General features: G+C 44.5%; 1 pseudogene; it reads right to left on the bottom strand.

Moving 5' to 3' along the window:
• Positions 1–4,017: 4,017 nt before the first annotated feature.
• LOC111972866 (opsin-5-like) overlaps positions 4,018–18,316 on the bottom strand; it is a 57,195-nt pseudogene continuing 42,896 nt past the window's right edge.

Here is an 18,316-nt window from a genome sequence, read left to right as displayed (position 1 = left end):
CAGTGCCAGGAAGTCGAGGGACTGGAGGGAGCATAGGCTGAAGTGAACTCTGCCTTGTTGGCCGCAGATCGGCAGTTCCAGAGGCTACCGGAGACCTGGAACTCCACGTGGGTCGTGCGCGCTGGACCACCAGATTAGGGTGGCCGATGCCACGCGGTGTGGAGCGTTGTATGGTCTGTGCAGAGAGGAAGAACAGGGATAGACAGACACATAGTTGACAGGCTACAGAAGAGACTACGCTAATACAAAGGAGATTGGAGTGGCAAGTGGACTACGCGTCTCGAATGTTCAGAAAGTTAAGCTTACGTAGCAAGAATCTTATTGACTAAAAATTAAGATATTACAGTACTGCTGAAGTAGGCTAGCTGGCAGTGGCTTGCGTTGTTGACTTTGTAGCTAGCTGGCAGTTGTGACTTTGTAGGCTAGCTGGCAGTGGCTGCGTTGTTGACACAACACTAATCAAGTCGTTCCGTTGAGTGTAATAGTCTACAGTGCTGCTATTGGGGCTAGCTGGCTAGCTAGCAGTGTTGATTACGTTACGTTGTTATTAAAAGAACGACAATAGCTGGCTAGCTAACCTAGAAAATCGCTCTAGACTACACAATTATCTTTGATACAAAGACGGCTATGTAGCTAGCTATGTAGCTAGCTACGATCAAACAAATCAAACCGTTGACTGTAATGAAATGAAATGGAAATGTGATACTACCTGTGGAGCGAAGCGGAATGCGACCGGGTTGTTGAGTGCGGAAGTTCTATTCGGTAGACGTTGGCTAGCTGTTGGCTAGCTAGCAGTGTCTCCTACGTTAAGGACGAACAGATAGCTGGCTAGCTAACCTCGGTAAATTAAGATAATCACTCTAAAACTACACACTCTAAACTACACAATTATCTTGGTACGAAGACAGCAAAGACAACTATGTAGCTAGCTAACACTACACTAATCAAGTCGTTCAGTTGGGTGTAATAGTTGCTACAGTGCTGCTATTCGGTAGACGGTGGACGTTTGCTAGCTGGCTAGCTGCTGGGCAGATGGCAGATAGCAGTGTAGACTGCGTTAGGACGACGAAATACGATAATTACACAATTATCTTTGATACAAAGACGGCTATGTAGCTAGCTAAGAAGAAATTGCTAAGATTAGACAAATTCAACCGTTGTACTATAATGAAATGTAATGAAATGTAATGAAAAGTTATACTACCTGCGGACCAAAGTGCTGCTATTCGGTAGACGTGGGACGTTTGCTAGCTGCTAGCTGCTGGCAGATGGCAGATAGCAGTGTAGACTGCGTTAGGACGACGAAATACGATAATTACGCAATTATCTTTGATACAAAGACGGCTATGTAGCTAGCTAAGAAGAAATTGCTAAATTAGACAAATTAAACCGTTGTACTATAATGAAATGTAATGAATGTAATGAAAAGTTAACTACCATGCGACCAAGAGTGCGAAGTGCGACCGCTCGCTCCAACCCGGAAGTAAATGTATTATCCCTGGTGTATATACCCCTGTGTTTTCTGTCTCTGTGCCAGTTCGTCTTGTATGTTTTTCAAGTCAACCAGTGTTTTTCCCGTACTCCTGCTTCTATTGTCTTATGCTAGTTCTCCTGGTTTTTGACCCTTGCCTGTTTTCTGGACTCCGTACCCGCCTGCCTGACCATTCTTCCTGCCCTGACCTCGAGCCTGCCTGCCACTCCGTACCTCCTGGAACTGGTTTTGACCTTTTGCCTGTCCTTGACCATTTTCTTGCCAACCACTTTTGTATTGTTGAATAAATATCAAAACTCAAACCATCTGCCTCCCGTGTCTGCATCTGGGTCTCACCTTGTGCCCTTATGCTTCACTCATTGCAGTTTTTCTACAGTATGATCAGATCAAATCTGATACAGAGTTACCAGGAGGTTGAGAAGTTTTGGCATCATGCACGTTAAATTGAATCTCTGTCATTCTGAGATAGCAGTAAAGTGCTCCTCCAGCTCTAGGACCACAATAAAAACCAGAATAAAAACATGGAAATAAGTTTGACCACTTTAGTGTTACCTTCGGTGATCCATCAGAGGCGGAGACATCAGAGAGATGTGAAGTTTGGGCTTCATGTCATGGGCAGTATACTTCCCCACAACGTGTGAGTGAACCCAGACTCAGATCTACATGGATGATAGCAAGCCAAATAAAGTAATACCACAAAATGTGGTTAGACAATGTTCCTGCAAACTATGAAAGAGTAACAGAGACTTTTGCAAATACTGTTAGGATTTCATTACTTTGCCATAGGCACCATGTGTTAGTTGTCTTTATGAGAATCAGATTATCCTTGTATAGAACATTATTACATTATTGTCCATAAGAAATCAATTTGTCATTGGAGCACAGGGCCAGCCACAGTACAGCACCGAAAAGTGCAGGAAATGTGGAATGAATCTATACCTAATTACAGCCTAATAATAAGCATAATTGAATATCAAGCCTGAGCAAGAAGGTTGTTGTAGTGTTCCAGTATTAATCTGTATACCAACCTCTGCATTCAACAAACAGACAGGGTAATGTTACTGGTCTACAGCTTATAAGTCTATCAAACTGTAATCAACTGACCTTTCTCCTAAGACCACTGACCTTAAACAACCTATTGGTTGTGAAACCTTATCAATGCAGGTGATTGCAGGTGACTGTCCCAAATCTCACAATAATCACACTGCCCAGTGGTTTTGGTGATGGTGAAGAACTTACATCAGACAGATTACATCAAAGACAGACTAATGGGGGGACTTATAGCTGTGAATCAACCTGCAGGTATTGATTTCTATGTCGGGGGATCAGCAACCCCTTTACTCTCATTATCTCTTCCCAGATGGAGAAAATAACCATCCTACACATGTTGTAGTATGTTGTAGTGTGTGTGTGTCTACCTGCCTACATGGAGTGTAGCGCCTCATTGGCTGGGAGGTTTATGTGGTTGCTTTATTTTCACGGTGTTATTAACTAACTATTAAGTGTTTTTTTACATTTTGAACAGAAAGTGATGTAGTTCAAAGAGCCTTTTCCGAACAGCGTTGGGAAGGAAGAGAGGGAAAGAGAGAGAGAGAAACAGCGAGACAGAAAGCAAAATAGAGACAGATAAAAAACTACAGAGGACTTTCACTAATTTCACATTTTCTAAAGCTGTTTAATTTTCTCACAGTAGCATCACTGTTACAGTCATTAGCATTCACACAAACAAGGTCAGAATGTGAAACACCTGGGAATAGAAATCACTTCCTGAAGTTTCCAGCAGCCTCCAAAATGACACACTATTCCCTCTAATCCTTAAATAGTTTACAACCAGAGCCGTGCAGGAGTAATGTTAGCTACATAGGGCTCTGAATAAAAGATGGTGGATGATGTAGGGAATAGGGTGCTCTACTCTCCTGATGGTTACTGAGTGGGGACAGACACACAGAACATTGTAGGCAAGGGGATGGTCAAAATGACCACCTAATAGCTACAATGCTACAATATACAACAAAAACTTTGTGTGAAAACACAAAGAAAGGGACCAGAAGTATGGCCATAGTGACCGTTGTGAAGGTTAAGTTCAATGCTACAGTACCTCACAACAACATTTAACAATAAAGTGAACTTTACTYACAAACTTTGACAAACACAATGCTTTACAACTTTTTATAAACACGTATGAGCCCTTATAATGCCTTATTATGATAAATACAGTATAATATGTGATGTGCCTAGGCAGCATTCATCCAACAGTCTCTGCAGCTGGTATTTAGCCAGGACATGCTTATGATACGTTTTACAATTCTTTATGACTGCATCCTAATGTATTATGTCTGTTGGCTTAAAGTAAAGTGTTACCTTTGCTAGCGATGTGGTGAGGACCAGGGTTTGATCTAGTAGTGTGTGCAATATAGAATGACAGTGAAGAAACACCGCTGAATAACTCACACCACATCCATTTGTAACCCTGTAACGGACGCACACACGCACACACACGCACACACGCACGCACACACACAGTATTAACAGGAGCTTGTCAACTCATTCTCAGACTGTATCTCCAGCGCCGTAGTTCCCAACTCCCCTACCAGAGGAGCTCCACTCTTCTCTTCCGGGAGACTCTGTCGTAGGTCAGACCTCAAAGTCTGTCTGCCCTCCTCTCCCGTCATCCCACGCGAAGGTGTGTCTGGCTGGGCAGAGCAACAGATCAGCGCCCGGAGCTGGCGGAGCTGTCGTCTAAAGGAGCGTCTGAAGATGTAGTAGATAAAAGGGTTGTAGGCCGTGGAGCCCTTAGCGAACAGGCAGGCGCAGGGAGACCAGCGGGGCCAGACTGGCCTTCCCCTGGAACATATACCAAAAGCTGAGCACCACGTAGGGAGACCAAGCCACGTGAACCCTGAGCTGATCAACACCGCCATCTGGGGAGGAGAGGAGAGGAGAGGATAGGAGGAGGAGATGAAGAGGAGGTAGGAGGAGAGAGAAGGAGGAGAGGAGAGAGAGGGGTTGGAGAGGATGAGAGGAGTGGAGAGGAGAGGATAGGAGAGGGTGAGAGGAGGAGAGAGGGGGGGGGAGAGAAGAGGAGAGGAGAGGAGAAGGGAGGGAGGGAGGAGGAGGGAGGGAGGGAGGGAGAGAGGAGGGAGGGAGGAGGGAGGGGAGGGAGGGAGGGAGGGAGGGGAGGGAGGGAGGAGAGGGAGAGCGAGAGGAGAGGAGAGGAAGGAGAGAGAGGAGAGGAGGATGAGAGGATGAGGATGAAGAGGAGAGGGGGAGGAGGAGGAGGAGGAGAGAAGAGGGGAAGGAGAGAAAAGACATTAATCTACATAGACTATGTTTACAGCCTTGTCAAACATCTTAAGCCTGAGGAAGCCGGATTTGACAGGGACTAAAGCGTTTCTAAATATCTATAAACGTCTTCCACACTTTAGTCACTGTCACTCATGAGCTTTGCTTGAGCCCAATGTTAAAAGACCGAAGAGGAATACGTGTAAAACATAGTTTTACCTGTTATTATCTTCCAAAGCGATGACAATTTATTAGACTTGTTTTGATATCTAACCAGAATTGAAAGAACTCATTCCTCGTAACAAACAAACAAGGAAAAATCCATTTGGGCAGCAGGAATGCCAAATATAGAACAGCTTGTTGCATTATGGCCATAGACAATATAATCAATACAAGGGTATGGTAACCGCTAATTTCTAAATACAACCACTAGAAAAATGTAGTTTGGATAGCAAATGCCTACTGCTGAAAAGAGAAGACTAATCTGTCTGTAGAAGCTCATCCTTATCTTGAGATAAGCTATTGGACGAGAGCACCAGCCATCATCAGTGATCTTCATCATTGGGTGAATCATTGCCACTGGAAAGTTTTAGTAGCCTACTGTAGCCTATAATATGCAGTATATATATTCTCCTAATATTGTACAATCTGTGCGTCGCTTTAAATCAAATCAAATCAAATCAAATTTATAGTCACATACACATGGTTAGCAGATGTTAATGCGAGTGTAGCGAAATGCTTGTGCTTCTAGTTCCGACAATGCAGTAATAACCAACAGTAATCTAACCTAACAATTCCACGCTACTACCTTACACACACACACAAGTGTGAAGGGATAAAGAATATGTACATAAAGATATATGGATGAGTGGTGTACAGAACGGCATGGCAGATGCAGTAGATGGTATAGAGTACGGTATATACATATGAGATGAGTACTGTAGGGTATGTAAACATAAAGTGGCATAGTTAAAGTGGCTAGTGGTACATGTATGCATAAAGATGGCAAGATGCAGTAGATGATATAGAGTACAGTATATACATATTGAGATGGGTAATGTAAGGTATGTAAACATTGTATTAAGTGGCATTGCTTAAAGTGGCTAGTGGTACATTTTTACATAATTTCCATCAATTCCCATTTTTAAAGTGGCTGGAGTTGAGTCAGTATGTGGCAGCGGCCGCTTAATGATTAGTGGTGGCTGTTTAACAGTCTGATGCCTTGAGATAGAAGCTGTTTTTCAGTCTCTCGGTCCCTGCTTGATGCACCTGTACTGACCTCGCCTTCTGGATGATAGCGCGGGTGAACAGGCAGTGGCTTGGGTGGTTGTTGTCCTTGATGATCTTTATGGCTTCCTGTGACATCGGGTGGTGTAGGTGTCCTGGAGGGCAGGTAGTTTGCCCCTGGTGATGCGTTCTGCAGACCTCACTACCCTCTGGAGAGCCTTACGGTTGTGGGCGGAGCAGTTGCCGTACCAGGCGGTGATACAGCCCGACAGGATGCTCTCGATTGTGCATCTGTAGAAGTTGTGAGTGCTTTTGGTGACAAGCCGAATTTCTTCAGCCTCCTGAGGTTGAAGAGGCGCTGCTGCGCCTTCTTCACAACGCTGTCTGTGTGGGTGGACCAATTCAGTTTGTCCGTGATGTGTTACACCGAGGAACTTAAAACTTTCCACCTTCTCCACTACTGACCCGTCGATGTGGATAGGGGGGTGCTCCCTCTGCTGTTTCCTGAAGTCCACAATCATCTCCTTTGTTTTTGTTGACGTTGAGTTGAGGTTATTTTCCTGACACCACACTCCGAGGGCCCTCACCTCCTCCCTGTAGGCGCGTCTCGTCGTTGTGTGGTGATCAAGCCTACCACTGTAGTGTCATCCGCAAACTTGATGATCGAGTTGGAGGCGTGCATGGCCACGCAGTCGTGGGTGAACAGGGAGTACAGGAGAGGGCTCAGAACGCACCCTTGTGGGGCCCAGTGTTGAGGATCAGCGGGGTGAGATGTTGTTACCTACCCTCACCACCTGGGGGCGGCCCGTCAGGAAGTCCAGGACCCAGTTGCACAGGGCGGGGTCGAGACCCAGGGTCTCGAGCTTGATGACGAGTTTGGAGGTACTATGGTGTTAAATGCTGAGCTGTAATCGGATGAACAGCATTCTCACATGGGTATTCCTCTTGTCCAGATGGGGTTAGGCAGTGTGCAGTGTGGTTGCGATTGCGTCGTCTGTGGACCTATTGGTCGGTAAGCAAATTGGAGTGGTCTAGGGTGTCCGGTAGGGTGGAGGTGATATGGTCCTTGACTAGTCTCTCAAAGCACTTCATGATGATGACGGAAGTGAGTGCTACGGGGCCGATAGTCGTTTAGCTCAGTTACCTTTAGCTTTCTTGGGAACAGGAACAATGGTGGCCCTCTTGAAGCATGTGGGAACAGCAGACTGGATAAGGATTGATTGAATATGTCCGTAAACACACCAGCCAGCTGGTCTGCGGCATGCTCTGAGGACGCGGCTGGGAATGCCGTCTGGGCCTGCAGCCTTGCGAGGGTTAACACGTTTAAATGTTTTACTCACCTCGGTGCAGTGAAGGAGAGCCGCCAGGTTTTGGTAGGGGGCCGTGTCAGTGGCACTGATTGTCCTCAAAGCGGCAAAAAAGTTGTTTAGCCTGTCTGGAGCAAGACATCCTGGTCCTCGACGGGCTGGTTTTCTTTTTGTAATCCGTGATTGACTGTAGACCCTGCCACATACCTCTTGTGTCTGAGCTGTTGAATCTTCGACTCGATTTTGTCTCTTGTACTGAGACTTAGGCCTGTTTGATTGCCTTGCGGAGAGAATAGCTACACTGTTTGTATTCGGTCATGCTTCCGGTCACCTTGCCCTGGTTAAAAGCAGTGGTTCGCGCTTTCAGTTTCACGCGAATGCTGCCGTCAATCCACGGTTTCTGGTTTTGGGAATGTTTTTATCGTTGCTGTGGGTACGACATCGTCAATGCACTTCCTAATGAACTCGCTCACCGAATCAGCATATTCGTCAATATTGTTGTTGGACGCGATGCGGAACATATTCCAATCCGCGTGATCGAAGCAGTCTTGAAGCGTGGATTCAGATTGGTCGGACCAGCGTTGAACAGACCTGAGCGCGGGAGCTTGTTGTTTTGAGTTTCTGTTTGTAGGCAGGAATCAACAAAATGGAGTCGTGTCAGCTTTCCGAAAGGGGGGCGGGGGAGGGCCTTGTAAGCGTCGCGGAAATTAGTGTAGCAATGTCCAGTGTTTTTTCCAGCCCTGTAGCACAATCGATATGCTGATAGAATTTAGGGAGTTTTGTTTTTAGATTAGCCTTGTGAAATCCCCAGCTACGATGAATGCAGCTCAGGGTGTGTGTTTCCAGTTTACAAAGAGTCAGATAAAGTTCGTTCAGGGCCATCGATGTGTCTGCTTGGGGGGGAATGTATACGGCTGTGACTATGGATGACGAGAATTCCCTTGGTAGATAATGCGGTCGACATTTGATTGTGAGGAGTTCTAGATCAGGTGAACAGAACGACTTGAGTTCTTGTGTGTTATTATGATGGTCACACCACTTCTCGTTAATCATAAGGCATACCCCCCCGCCCCTCTTCTTACCGGAAAGATGTTTGTTTCTGTCGGCGCGATGCATGYAGAAACCAGCTGGCTGCACCGACTCCGTTAGCGTCCCTTGAGTTAGCCATGTTTCCGTGAAGCAGAGCACGTTGCAATCCCTGATGTCTCTCTGGAATGCTACCCGTGCTCGGCCTGGGCTATTGTTTGTATTCAAGACCAGGTCGTTTTTATTGCTTTGTTTGTCACTGTCAGATTAGCCCCTTACTTCGGTAATTTGTGTGGTATTAGAAAATATTCCGCTAATGTCTGCTATCATGTCAATGACGTAGAAGGGCATGAAATGTGTTTTTATAAAAGGCACTTTTATTTTTTTGCAGGCCTTGCTAAAAACATTTCCCCATGTGTGTAAATCCTAAAAACGCCTCTGCTCAACTGTATACCACTACGCAAATGTGAATATAGATGCATGGAATGCTTTATTATAAAGGGGATTTTTTGGGACAAAAAGTCTAAATGTGAAATTGTATGTTTTTTTTAAATGTTTTTTTCAACAGTAACCTTGTTTTTAGAGGATGTAAATGTCCAACTAGCATTGATGTCCATAAGAATAGTAAACTGTTCTATACACTGTAAGCAGCTCTACACAACAGTATTTGTCTTGGAGGCTTGTGTAGCACTGTGTGAGCTATGGACCTGAATATAAACTATCTACAGATGTCACAGGTTCAATGTATCATAAACAAACACTTCCTAGAGATAAGCCATTGTTTGCATTGGTGACAGAAACAATTCCCATCTCAAATCACATGTAGCTTGTAATTACATCTCGGAGCAACAGAAGTGGTCCTGTGTGGCTCAGTTGGTAGAGCATGGAGCTTGCAACGTCAGGGTTGTGGGTACGATTCCCACGGGGGAATGATTCCCACAGTATGAAAATGTATGCACTCACTACTGTAAGTTCCTCTTGGTAAGAGTGTCTGCTAAATTAGAAAAAAAATGTAAGGAGGGATGCAGTTTTACAATAACAAGGCCATTATCTTCACTGAACAGTGCAATCTGTTCTTGTAGATATGATGGTCAGTCTGTTTGGACATCACTGCATGTGCGATAGAACTGTTATGTGGAGTGGAACAGGGGAACCCAAGAGCAGACTCAGATGTGGAAACTGGGATGAAGTAACCAAGGTATTTATTGAAACACAGGAGGAAGATGGAGTGCAGGCCAGGGGAAAGCTCAGGTGGGTTGCAGGAAACCAGGTGAGGAGGCTGAGGCTGAGGCTGGAGCGAGAGGGGCTGGGACAGGGTAAGCAGGTCCCGAGGAGAATCCAAGGGAGTAGTAGAGTGGGGAATCCAGGACAGAGTAGCAGGATGACGAGATGTGGAACTGGAGACTAGAGTCAGAGCGGATGGAACTGTAGCGGAGAGGAAACCAGCGTCAGGCAAGGAAAACATGCACAACAGGATCTGACAGTAACAAATGGCTAGAAGCGTAGACTGACAATGCAGAGATTACGATCTGGCAGCGTGGAAGTGGCAGGGTTGAGTATTTGTAGAGGTCTTGATTATGGAACAGGTTGCAGCTGGTGGGGATCTGCTCTGACTCCAGCACACCTGTCTCCGCTCACACAATCACACAGAGAGAGAGAGTACTGGGGGAGTGGCGGCAGGTCAAGGAGGCACAGGATGAGCAGTAGAGGGCGTGGCAGGAGCAGATGTAACAACAACACCATAATAATAATAGGCCATAAAAATTGTTAAAGACTACAGCCATCAAATTGGTCACAATTCTGGGACCAAAAAGCTCCTGAAGAGCTTCTATCCCCGAGCCATAAGACTTATGAAGATTGCGCCGACATAAATGGTCGCCTCGCTTCGAGTTCTTAGGAAACTATGCAGCATTTAGTTTATTTAATGTATTATTTCTTACATTGTTACCCCAGGAAATCTTAAGTCTTATTACATACAGCCGGGAAGAACTATTGGATATAAGAGCAATGTCAACTTATCAACATTATGACCAGGAATATGACTTTCCAGAAGCGGATCCTCTGTTCGGACCACCACCCAGGACAATGGATCTAATCCCAGTAGCCGACCCAAAACAACGGCGCCGCAGCAGGGGCAGACGGCGCGGCCTCCTGGTCAGGCTCCGTAGACGTGCACATTGCCCACTGCTCCCGAGTATACTACTCGCCAATGTCCAGTCACTTGACAACAAGGTAGACAAAATTCGAGCAAGGGTTGACTTCCAGAGATACATCAGAGATTGTAACATTCTCTGTGTCACGGAAACATGGCTCTCTCGGGATATGTTGTCAGAATCGGTTCAACCACCAGGATTCTCCATGCATCGCTCCGACAGAGATAAACACCTCTCTGGGAAAAGGAAGTGCGGGGGTGAATGCTTCATGATTAACAACTCATGGTGTAATCATAACAACATACAGTAACTCAAGTCCTTCTGCTCACCCGACCTAGAATTCCATACAATCAAATGCCGACCATTTTACCTACCAAGATAATTTTCGTCAGTTATAGTCACAGCTGTGTACATTTCCCCTCAAGCAGACACCAAGACGGCCCTCAAGGAATTTCACTGGACTCTATGTAAACTGGAAACCATATATCCTGAGGCTGCATTTATTGTAGCTGGGGATTTTAACAAAACAAATTTGAGAACAAGGCTCCCTAAATTCTATCAGCGTATTGATTGTACTACGAGCAAGGGTAATACACTCGATCACTGCTACTCTAACTTTCGAGATGCATACAAAGCCCTCCCCCGCCCTCCCTTCGGCAAATCCGACCACGATGCCATCATGCTCCTACGTCTTATAGGCAGAAACTCAAACAGGATGCTGGTCTGACCAATCGGAGGCCAAGTTTCAAGATTGTTTTGATCACACAGACTGGAATATGTTTCTGGTCAGCCTCATAGAACAACATTGACTTATACGCTGACTCATTGAGTGAGTTTATAAAGAAGTGCATTGGAGATATTGTACCCACTGTGACTATTAAAACCTACCCTAACCAGAAACCGTGGATGGATGGCGGCATTCGCGAGAGAGGTCTGGGAATATGGCTGAATATAAAGAGTGTAGTTATTGCCTCCGCAAGGCAATCAAACAAGCAAATTGCCTGTACAGGGACAAGGTGGAGTCGCAATTCAACGGCTCAGACAAGAGACGTATGTTGAGGGTCTACAGGAAATCACGGACTAAAAAAAGAAAAACAGCCACGTCACGGACACCAACGTCACGCTTCCAGACAAACTAAACACCTTCTTTGTCCGCTTTGAGGATAATACAATGCCACCATTGAGGCCCGCTAACAAGGACTGCAAACCCCCCCCCCCCTCCTTCTCCGTGGCTGACGTGAGTAAAACATAATAACGTGTTAACCCTCGCAAGACTGCTGGCCCAGACGGCATCCCTAGCCTTGTCCTCAGATCATACGCAGACCAGCTGGCTGGTGCGTTTACGACATATTCAATCACTCCCTATCCCAGTCTGTTGTCCCCACATGCTTCAAGATGGCTACCATTGTTCCTGTACCCAAGAAGGCAAAGATAACCGAACTAAATGACTACCGCACCGTAGCACTCACTTCTGTCATCATGAAGTGCTTTGAGAGACTAGTCAAGGATCATATCACCTCCACCTTACCGGCCACCCTAGACACACTTTGTATACCAACCCAACAGGTCCACAGACGACACAATCGCCATCACACTGCACACTGCCCTATCCCATCTGGACAAAAGGAATACCTATATAAGAATGCTGTTCATTAACTACAGCTTAGCATTCAACACCATAGTACCCTCCAAGCTCATCATTAAGCTGGAGGCCCTGGGTCTCAACCCCGTCCTGTGCAATTGGGTCCTGGACTTCCTGACGGGCCGCCCCCAGGTGATGAAGGTAGAAAACAACATCTCCACTTCAGTGACCCTCAACACTGGGGCCCCACCAGGGTGTGTGCTCAGCCCCCTCCTGTACTCCCTGTTCACCCACGACTGCTTGGCCATGCATGCCTCCAACTCAATCATCAAGTTTGCAGACGACACAACAGTAGTAATTTGTAATTTTGTCATTTTTATTAGGATCCCCATTAGCTAACGCTGTAATGCTAGCTAATCTTCCTGGGGTCCTACACCAATTAACAAGACATTAAAAACAACCACGATCAAGACTTCACAAACATTCAACAAGTAGTCAATACAGATAATTAAAATACCTGGCAGGAAACACATTTAACATTAAGTTGATACTTTCTATTTCCTGTCCAGTCATATGGTCTATCGCATTAGATGTTCTTTTATGGATTTAGGTAGATTTACTTTTTGCCTGAGAAATATGGATTTGTAAAGAATCCATTCAGCTCTATAGAGTATAGAGTAGATTTAAGGCAATTTGTCCTTGGCTTGGGTTGTCTTAGCTGCCCTGAATTTGCCTGTCTGGCTCTATAGAGTATAGAGTAGATTTAAGGCAATTTGTCCTTGGCTTGGGTTGTCTTAGCTGCCCTGAATTTGCCTGTCTGGTTTGGTGGTTATGCGTGTTGCTAGTATGTACTAACTGGACTGAAAAATACTGTTGTTTTGAAAAATATAACATTCCTAAAGAAAATCAGAAGACTGGATAGTAATTTCTTTTAACGTGAAGCCATGAGAGATTCTGATGCATTTGGATGATATTCATACGGTTAGAGCAATGAAAAGCTAATCTGGCAGCCCTGTTTTGAGTCATTTGGAGCTTTTTTCTATCTTTCTTTGCTGCAGATGACCATATAACTGGGCAGTACTCTAAGTGTGATAGGACCAGGGATTGAATCACCTGATTCAGTGTGCTAGATGTTACAAACTCTGAACATTTTCTTGTAACAGCAATTCCCTTACCCATAATAACAATATTATCTATGTGTTCTGACCAGGATAAAGCTGCGTCTAGTAGGTTCGTTTTTTTCACTTGCTCTACATGCATTCTATTAATCGACAAATTAAATTGGGGATCATCAGCAATCATATATCTTGAACCAAATATAATACATTTAGTTTTAGAAATGTTCAACACCAATTTGTTAATTTCATCCCACTCAGACACCATTCTTAGTTTACTGCTCAGTACATTCTGATGCTGCGCTATACTTTGTAGAGTCATCAGCATGCATGACCACTCTTGCTTTGTTCATTACTGAAGGTAAATCATTAGTAAAGATAGAATAGAGACGTGGGCCTAGGCAACTTCCTCGAGGAACACCACAGTGTATATCTTTACTGTTTGAAAAGCTACCATTAAAGAACACTTTTTGCCTTCTCCTGGATAGATAGCTTTCCATCCAGGATAGAGCTGCAGATTTAAAACCATAACATTTAAGTTTACCTAGTAAGAGTTCATGATCAAATGCACTATCTAACTTCCTGTCGTCCATACTCTTTAACCAATCATCTGTCATTTGTGCTGATGCCGTACTCGTAGAATGCTCTTCTTTGTATGCTGGACACCCGTTATCAGACCATTACATGAGAAATAATCCACGATTTGTACAGACAAAAAAATGTCCAATAATTTACTTAACACAGTCAGCAAGTTTATAGGACGACTATAAGGACCAGTGAAAGCTGATTTTATCCTTAGGTAGTGGAATAACCTTTGACTCTTTCCAGACTTCTGGGCACACCCCATACATCAAGCACTTACTAAAACTATGAGAGATTGGGGTAGATATTTGGCGTCAAGATGATCTGTACCAGGTGACTTGTCATCCGAAAGAGACAACAGCATCCTTTCTACCTCTTCCCTTTCTACTTGGTGAAATTCAAACATGCTTTGCATTTCCTTCATGATACAATATTTTATAAGGGTATATGACATGGAGCCATCAGTTAGAATCATAGCATTCCTCAACTTGTCCACTTTGCCTGTAAAGTATTCATTAAAGTAGTTTGTGATGTATTGTGGTTTTGTAATACAAATACCCTCTGATTCAACAAAAAAGGCGAACATGTTCGAATTCCTACGCATAATAGTGTTCAACGTTCTCCACAGCTTTTTCCCATCACCCTTCATCAATTTTGTGCTGATGGAATCCCTTCTTCTATTCTTTGTTTAGCTTGGTCTCAAGACTTCTTAATTTACAATCATTTTGCTTACCAAACAGAGTGCCAGATTTATCTGCTACTTTTTTGGCATCATAACGTTGAATCATTACATTTCTCAGCTCATCATAAATCCATGGTGTACCGTTTGACATCACAGTGCATTTTCTTAAAGGGGTGTGCTTATCAGCTATACTCATAAATAATTTCATAAACAAATTTAGTGACATTTCAGGATCATCCTTACTACACACTTCTAACCATTGCACATTCTTAATCTCATCCACGAATGAGTCCTGATTGAAACCTCTGTAGGACCTTCGATAGATTACCTTAGGGGCAGCCTTTGGTATTTTAGTTTTCCTTGTGAGTAAAACCAAGGTATGATCACTGCAACCTAGTGCCACTGATCCAGCTTTAGAACAATGTTCAGCCATGTTGGTAAAAATGTGATCAATACAAGTTGATGATGTGATACCGGACCTACTAGTGAACGTTCTGGTTGGTGATGTCATAACTTGGGTCAGGTTACATACATTGACAACATAAATACGTTTCTTTCTCGTTGGACAGTTTCTTTCTCGTTGGACAGTTTATGTTCCAAAAATCAATATTCATATCTCCCAACAAATATATTTCCCTATTTTCATCAGATACCTTATCCAACATTTCGCAAATTCCATCAAGATATTTCACATCAGCACTAGGTGGCCTATAGCAGCAAATCCATTCAACATTAGCCTCTAATCCATTCAACATTAAGTCCTTACGTTGTTTTGCTGGAATATGACTCTGGATGTAAACTGCAACTCCACCGACATTTCTATTTCTGTCCCTCCTTTACATATTGTCTCCATGTATAGAGATCTCAGCATCCTCAAAAGAAGAGTCCAAGTGAGTCGCTCATATTGCCAATACATGAATATTGTTTGACTGCACTAGACAGCATATTTCATGAATTTTGTTCCTTAAACTGCATATATTCAAGTGAGCAATTAACAGACCTTTCTTTGGTAGATTTACAGTATTTATACATCCAATCATGAATCAGCAGATGGAATCTGAGTGAGAAACTCAGTCAGTGTGTGTGTGTGTGGGGGGCTGGAATTACTTGTGTCTGTCGCTCCTCCTAACTCCTTGGCAGGGAGCGTGAACAATTAGTTTGTCATACCTCAAATATGCTATGTCACCTTGTTCTCTTGCAGCCTTCATAGCTGTTATGAGAAATCCTCATTGATGAAGGACCCTTTAAGGCGATTGGCTTTTTCAAGGACTGCAAGCTTATCCTTGAACCTGAGGAATTTCACTACAATTGGCCTGAGTCTGGTTCCATTGGCACCGCCATTGGCACCACCAGTGCCCCCTGGTTTCCCAGACTGGTGAGCGTGTTCCAGATCAACCTGTTGATCCAATTGTAGCTCCTCAGAAAACAGCTGTCGAACTTTGTCCTCTGAATCAGCCCATGTCTCACTTTGTTTCTCCTGGATACCATCTATTACAAGATTATTTCTCCTGGATTGTCCATCCAGGTAATCAGCCTTCCCAGACATGTTCTGGAGGCCCTCCCTGACTGTGGTGATTTCATTCAGCATTGAGGAACAGTTTCTGGGAAGTGTATCCTGTGTGGTCTTCAATACATCCACATCCTTCTGTGTGAACTGAAGGCTTGTTTTAATGTCTTGTACATCTTCAGTCAGGTGGTCCAGCCGTTTGTTGGTAGACTCCGTGATCATTTGTATGAAGCTTTTCCTGCTGAAGTATCATTTCCTTTTATAAAACGTTCTGCTTCTCCAAGAGTTCACGTACCTGCCCTGCAGAGATGTGATCCTTGTCTTTTTTCGGAGGCATGATAGTAATGATAGCAGGACGAGCCCGCTATTCACTTCGTGAAATGAGAGACGCCGGTAGTAGAAAACTCTGGTAATCGGCGGTCCTAAAACCAAGACAAATAGAAGTGCGGCCCTAGCCACAAGGGCTAACCGCTTAACGTGCTTGGTATCTGGCATTGGTAGTGGGCTTGATTATCAACCATGACGAGACAGCCAACAGGGAGGAGGTGAGGGCACTCGGAGTGTGGTGTCAGGAAAACAACCTCACTCAACGTCAACAAAACAAAGGAGATGATTGTGGATTTCAGGATACAGCCGAGGGAGCACCCCCCTATCCACATTGAAGGGACAGCAGTGGAGAAGGTGGAAAGTTTTAAGTTCCTCGGCGTACACATCACAGACAAACTGAAATGGTCCACCCACACAGACAGTGTGGTGAAGGCGCAACAGCGCCTCTTCAACCTCATGAGGCTGAAGAAATTTGGCTTGTCACCCAAAACTCTGCCAAACTTTTACAGATGCACAATCGAGAGCATCCTGTCGGGCTGTATCACAGCCTGGTACGGCAACTGCACCGCCCTCAACCGCTATGCTCTCCAGAGGGTGGTGCGGTCTGCACAACGCATCACCGGGGACAAGCTACCTGCCCTCCATGACACGTACAGCACCAGATGTCACAGCAAGGCCAAAAAGATCATCAAGGACATCAACCACCTGAGCCACTGCCTGTTCACACCGCTACCATTCAGAAGGTGAGGTCAGTACAGATGCATTAAAGCTGGGATCGATAGACTGAAAAACAACTTCTATCTCAAGGTCATCAGACTGCTAAACAGCAATCACTAACTCAGAGAGGCTGCTGCCTACATTGAGATACAATCACTGGCCACTTTAATAAATGGATCACTAGTCACTTTAAACAATGCCACTTTAAATAATGCCTCTTTAATCATGTTTACATATTTTAAATTACTCATCACATATACTGTATATACTGTATTTTATACCATCTATTGCACCATCTATGTACATATTCTCATTCACCCCTTTAGATTTGTGTGTATTAGGTAGTTGTTGGGGAATTGTTAGATTACTTGTTAGATACTGCTGCACTGTCGGAACTAGAAGCACAAGCATTTTGCAACACTCGCATTAGCATCTGCTAACCATGTGTATGTGACCAATAAAATGTGATTTGATTTGATTTGGGTTCAAGTCTGGACTCTGGCTGGGCCACTCAAGGACCTTCAGAGACTTGTCCGAAAGCCACTCCTGCGTTGGCTTGGCTGTGAGCTTAGGGTCATTGTCCTGTTGGAAGGTGAACTTTCGCCCCAGTCTGAGGTCCTGAGCACTCTGGTGCAGGTTTTCATCAAGGCTCTCTCTGTACTTTGCTCCTTCATCTTTCCCTCGATTCTGACTAGTCTCCCAGTCCTGCCGCTGAAAAACATTCCCGCAGCATGATGCTCCCACCACCATGCGTCACCATAGGGATGGTGCCAGGTTTCCTCTAGACGTGACGCTTGGCATTCAGGCCAAAGAGTTCAATCTTGATTTCAAATCAAATCAAATTGTCACATGTGCCGAATACAACAGGTGTAGACCTTACAGTGAAATGCTTACTTACAAGCCCTTAACCAACAATGCAGTTTTAAGAAAATACATTAAAAAGTAAGAAATAAAAATAACAAATAATTAAAGAGCAGCAGTAAAATAACAATAGCGAGGCTATATACAGGAGGTATCTGTACAGAGTCCAATGTGTGGGGGCACCGTTTAGTCGAGGTAATTGAGGTAATATGTACATGTAGGTAGAGTTTTATTAAAGTGACTATGCATAGATAATAACAGAGCGTAGCAGCAGCGTAGAATAGGGGGGGGGGGGGGGGGGGGGGGCAATGCAAATAGTCTGGGTTAGATGCAAATAGTAATTTGATTAGATTTTCAGGAGTCTTATGGCTTGGGGGTAGAAGCTGTTCAGAAGCCTCTTGGACCGATACTTGGGGCTCCGGTACCGCTTGCCGTGCAGCACCAGAGAGAACAGTC

The sequence above is a fragment of the Salvelinus sp. IW2-2015 genome, linkage group LG14, assembly GCF_002910315.2.
Source record: "Salvelinus sp. IW2-2015 linkage group LG14, ASM291031v2, whole genome shotgun sequence".
Lineage (NCBI taxonomy): Eukaryota > Metazoa > Chordata > Actinopteri > Salmoniformes > Salmonidae > Salvelinus > Salvelinus sp. IW2-2015.
The sequence above is the reverse complement of the archived record's forward strand: the minus strand, read 5'-3'. Positions and strand labels throughout refer to the sequence as shown.